This window comes from Pholcus phalangioides, unplaced genomic scaffold (genome assembly GCF_987345545.1).
Source record: "Pholcus phalangioides strain wild (caught in Gottingen) unplaced genomic scaffold, Ppha-v1.0 ptg000001l_1, whole genome shotgun sequence".
In the NCBI taxonomy this organism is placed as follows: domain Eukaryota; kingdom Metazoa; phylum Arthropoda; class Arachnida; order Araneae; family Pholcidae; genus Pholcus; species Pholcus phalangioides.
In genome coordinates, this window is record NW_028301594.1 from 2,717,177 (window position 1) to 2,723,370 (window position 6,194).

Genomic DNA, 6,194 nt, shown 5'->3' on the forward strand with positions numbered 1-6,194 from the left:
GGAGCAAAAGGTTTTCCTTTCAAAACGCCTTGTCTTTCGTTGCATTTAATGGCATTTCCGAAAGCTGTCATAGCTTTACTAAGCGCTACTTTCAGAAGGTTTCTTTTTTGCTCGGGAGCGTGGTTTTTTCGCCAGAGGTGATTTCACCATAGGAATCAGCGTTTAGTGTTGTTTGTGTCCAATTTTCTCTATTTCTGAATGGAAGAGGTAAGACCCCCTCTCTCCGCATTTCAGAATAACGCATTACCTGTTGGTTAGTAAACAATGATTCTGGGACACCGAATTTCCTTAGAACGTAATTTATACCACTGCGTGTCTTATCTCCCGATCTTTTTGTAAGATGTCGGAACAGAAATAAACGTATAACTCTAGCAGCAACCCTGGGGGATGTGTATTTTCTGTTACTCCGTTTCTCCTTTTCGAAGAATGAATCATCTCTTTCCGTGAAGGTCAGAAAAAATGTTTTCGTGGTCATACTTTTATAATAATAATATATTAATATATGCTACAGAAGAGAGCGTACGCTGAGGCTCGTTCTCCACCCCTGCCAACCAAAAACTTATTTCTAATTTTTTTTATTTTTTTTTTGTGATCATCCCCCACTCCCTCCCCAAGGTGGATCCTGGAATGTCAAGTAACGCATAAACTTTCGAAAATGCGGTTTAAAATAGTCCTTCAACCACGAGATGGAATGTCACGTCAGATGATTTTATAAATTTCTTATAGGTAAACTAAATCGTCCGTCGTAGAGGTATGACTCCAAATTAAAAAATGCTCAACAGGCGTTCAAAAATTACCCTATACCAGTTTGGAGAGGGAAAATAAATCTAAATTTTTACACGGTCCCCCTGGCAAGAATACCTTGCCAGCGATTGAGCTTTCACGTTTGGTTTGTCCTTTTAGGAAAGAATAGAATTATCCGACGTGACGTACCGTAGCCAAGTCTCATACGGTTAGGCTCCACGCATATACATACACAATGCGCTCTGGCATGTACCGATTCAGTAGAAATTCCGCACAGGAATATGTATGCACGGTTAAGTAGTAGCAGCCAAGTCCATCTCATAGTTGGAGGATTATACATGCGGTACACAGGGCTGGACTTGAGCAGGTGCGATCGCACCGGGCCGCAAGATATTAGGGGTCGTAAAACTGGATTCTATTGAATTCATTACGTATAGTATTTTGTGATAACTGCCTTAAAACCATAAGGGGCCGTTAAAGTATTACGAAAGCAAAATTTTAGCCATTTTTGACCCCACCCCTTGTCAGCAAAATTTCGTCATCAGCTCTGCCCCTCTGAATCCTAACTCATATTTTCATAAAGGATGGTTGATGACGTAAGCATTATCCCCCCCCCCCTTTGTCATAAAAAGTCAGCAAATCGGAACCCCCCCCCCCATCGATGATGACGTAATACTTGAACGGCCCCTCACGAAAAATATGTCGGTTTATTAATAAACACACACATATGGTAGTGAATGCGTGGCCCTTACATCCTTGAATGGATCATTGATTTTGAGGCTAAGATTTTTAGCTGGATTCTTATATTGGTTTTCAAGAAAATTCATGGTTTTATATATTATAAAAATATAAGGCCGGCACCTAAGGTTCCCAGAGCCCTGTCTGCCTTTCCGATTGAAGGAGAAATGATTCTTAATAGACACCATGAGCCCTCGGTAAAGAGATTTTCTGGGGCTCGTTACCTTATCAGATTTGAAGTGTCAGTCATGCGGAATCAAAATTTTATTTCAAGTATTAGACATTATTTTGTTTTGTATGTCTCGTTAACGCGAAGCTCCTTAATCACCTGCGCTATTCAGTATGCCCGTGCGCTAGGACGGTCCCCTGCTTGCTAGAACCCCTTCGGAAAAAATGTTTTGATGCATCCGAATTCCAAGACTTTTAATTGACCCCCCCATAAATTGAACTTCGGTGGATGTATAGAGCAAAAACGACATCACATCTCTGTCGTGATATTGAAGGGGCCGCTAAATGACCAAGTCCGGCCTTGGCGGTACACTTGATGCTGACACGAAACCAAGTTCAGGTTCGCTTGTATTCAAAATCTAAAGTTAGCGGCTGCCCCGGCGCGAGCCGTCAGGACATAATAAAAAAAAAATTAATCCCACCGCCCATCCATCGTTGTTAATCATTACATAATATAAGTAATCAAATAACTAAATCATTTACATAATATAAATAATCACCATAAATCACCACCGGTATGAATTTCAATTATAATCTATTTTTTTAGTATTAAATTTTTTATTTGGCAATGTTTTGAGGTAGAACCTGAAAATTTGGTTCACTATACAGGGGTCCTGTAAGTGCTAGCACGGCCTTTATCTCATCAACCGTCCATCGTAGAGGTATCACTCCAAATTAAAAAAAGCTCAACAGGCGTTCAAAAATTACCGTGTACCAATTTTGAGAGTGAAAATAGTGCTCCACAAAATAAAAAAAAAATTTTATACGTCCCCCACCCCTGCTATAACTACCAGGTAGAAAGTTGTTGTTCTGTTTCTCCTGATGCCAACAAAAAAATCTATGTTTCTAGGTATGTATCGGTAATATTCACAAAGATATTCGAATTCGAAAAATGGAGGAAATTTGGGAAAGAACAGCATTAAATGCGGGTAAAATGGTTTTTCTGTATTTAACGCTGTTCTTTCCCAAATTTCCTCCGTAAATCAAATATCTCTGAAATAACGGCGTAAAGGGCCCAGCTGCTGGATGTTGGGGGGGGGGGGGGATGCTTATGTAAGGTTGCAACTAGATGCTTGGTTATCTGGGGCAAGCGCGCATTTTCACGTCCCCTTATAATGTTGAAGGAGGTGTTTCAGAATGAAATTTGCGCCCCCCTCGGGTCTAGAGCCCGGGCAGGAGACCCGCCTACTTCCCCCCCCCCAGTTGCGGCCCTGTGCTTATGAAACGTTGAATATATTTTCACTAATGACTGCAGTGAATCAAATTCACGCGGGAGGAATTCACTGCTCGTGCCTTTTGAGAAATTGCCATAAAAATCATTAGAAATACTATGTTTCGGCAACAATATGGTAGAAGGCCATGCCGTGGACTACAGGGGGGGGGGGGGGCTTCAAACCGAGCACAACTCTGGTACATCAACCCTGTGGCAGATGCAATCAAGAAGTTAATCTTTCTGCATGCAATTAGTTTATCTGTGCTCGGAACAGGCAGTCAATTAGATTATCATTTTGCACTCGGGTCCAGACAGTCCTGACTGCCCCTTGGGTGGGGGTCCTCCGCTCAACACTTCAATTTTGTTTGTTCGTGTATGAGGGATGCTGAAGTGGCCAGCAGGTTAAAACGAGATATTTGCTTCGCCCTTAAAAATTAGATTCAAACTTTCAATACTTCGACGTAACCTTCCCAAATCTTGAGGAATAGCTCAATATTGTGGGAATCACTACCCCCCCCCCCCCCGTTTCTAAAAAAATCACGCGGAACACGTGAAAAATCTCATGACAACCGAGGGTATTAAGGTACACTGCTCGAGAATGACTTTATATGATATCCAGATCACAGTCTCACACAGAACTCATATATTTATTTGTCTCTCTCATCAGCCCTTTCTCAAAACACCCACATAACATTTCATTGCCATAGGCCTATTCAATTTTTACACCCTTCCCCGGCAGGGCATACGAAAGGTGGACCTTTGGAATGGGCACAGGGTTTGAGGGAAGGCGCAGCGAATTGCTTCTCGAGAAATTTCAGTCACTAACCTTCAAAGAGCCTTTGAAATTAACAGAAATTGAAGAAAACAAAGGTATTTAACTTCAATGTTTTTACAATGATATTTAAAGACATTTTCAATTCTGATTGTCATTTTTTATTTGAATTTTGACCCGGTGGGTGCGATATCGCCCTTCAGGAAACACTGTGATTCGATTCTGAAGATTGGAGATCTAGGATGGTTGGATCCCGCTAGGTTGGAGTGCTCAGCCACCTATCTTTCAAAGTGGCAATGAATTAATTTTTGTGGGTCTACCAAAGGCTATGGCAGTTAATAATTCCCATTAATATTAGATTAATGGAACACCAGCGTCGGAATTTCCCTATAGGCTACAGCCTAACGCACCCCCCCCCCCCGTCCCAGAGGGGAAGCCTCAAAAATCTACAACTTATTTTTTAGAGAAATTGCTCTAAGGCCGACATTACACTATAAAAGTTTTAGAAAAGTTCTTTTATAAAACTTGAAAAATGCAACCAATAAGACCAGCGTTGCATTTGCTCGTATTACTCTTACTGGTTGAATTTTTAAAATTTTATAAAAGAACTTTGATAAAACCTCAAAAATACAACAAATAAGGTAATCGGTTAAATTCAAATGTGCAACTGATGAGCTTGTTGACTGTATTTGTTAAGTTCTATAAAAGAATTTTTATAATTTAGTGTAATACAAGCCTATAAAACCAGAGAATTACACTGTAAATATTATGTGCATTATATTTATGTGTTATTCAATGGGATGTGCCATCTGTTTTTTTGCTCCTGTTAAATTGGAAGTTTTGATGTACGGGGTGGGTGGTTTCATTATAACGTGACAATATATATTCAACACAGAAAATGACAACTATTGTTGAAATATAATGGGCCTCATCAAACCTAAATCCAGCCCTGCATACAATCCTGGTACTAATTAGCAGGGTTGGTAAAACACCCGGTTTTTTTGAAAAAAACCAAAAAACCGGGTTTTTTTTGTTTAAACCAGGTTTTTTTGGTTTAAACCGGTTTTTTTGTTTTAAATAGTATTAACATTAAAAACAATGAAATTTCTGAAAAGTCATTCAAACTTCCAATAATTAACTAAAATAAAATGTTTATTAATGTAATTAACACTATTCCCATGCTAATTATTCAATAAATATTTATTACATTTTAACAAAAACCACCTTTTCAAATTTAATTATTTTTTGCTTAACTCAATGCATTATTGTGTGTTTGAAAATTCTTTTAATGTTATTATTCATCATATAATATATAAAGGTTTTTCTCCAGTTACTTTCAGTATACTTAATTACGAAGCTATTTTGCAAAAAGTAATAAAAATTAGGTGAATATAATGTATTTAATGAAGCATAAATAATGCAGATTAATTAGCGATGATTTACTATATACAGGGTGATTATAACTAAAGTTCTGATTTCAAAACACTGTAAAAAAAGAACGATTGTCAGAATGACTTGAAAATTGACATGAATATTCCTGAAAAAATTCAATTTTATTTGATAAAGGGGGAAAAATACTTAAAAATGTAAAATTAATGACATCATCCAACATGTGGGAAATTTGCTCGCAGAATGGAAACGATAGCCAGTCATGGCAAAATGATACCATGGCATTCCACGATTTCCTAATTCATGGAGACATCACAAAAAACAAAGTAATTGAACAAATAACAACAACTTACTTAAGAAATGTTAAATATGTTGCCCAACCTGAGGTTGACAACAACGGAATTGTTGTTCAACAACAGAATCGGAGTATGCCATGGTCATGATGTGGAGGTGCTTGCAATTCAGCTTTATTAAACCAAACGCGCCCCCATGTTAATATTCCTGAGGAACTTATAACATATAGGGTATGTGCTGGAGATTGCAATTCACCAAATTTTGCAAACTGACCACTGTTTACAACATTTTGAGTACCCCCACAGCCAGAAGTTGCAAGGGTTAAGGTGCATCCTGTCAAAATGGGTCTTCAGCAGCTGCTTTGCTGGTATTGCAATGTGCATCTTGATAGAAGTTCTATCCACACACTGATGCTGTGCCAAAATGATGTGGTTGCACAAAATAGATTATACTGCTGGCCAAGTACAGCATCATCTACCTGCACATTTTGCACTACTTGCATTTTTTTTTCCTTTTGCGAAAGAAACTTCCATTGCTTCAGGAATATTCATGCAAATTTTCAAGTCATTCTGACCAGTAGGTCTTATTGAATAGTTATGGAATCAAAACTTCAAATTATAATCACCCTGTATATAGCTGATTATTTTTCATAAATCTGTTATTATTACTCAGTAGAACCCTGATTAACTGGGCTTAACAGTGTGAAAGTATAAAAAAAACTACTATTGAATATTAAGACTGGGAGATATACAGTAGGAGATGTGCTACTTCTTATGGGAAAGAAAATGAAAATGTATGTGAGGTAATATAACTACT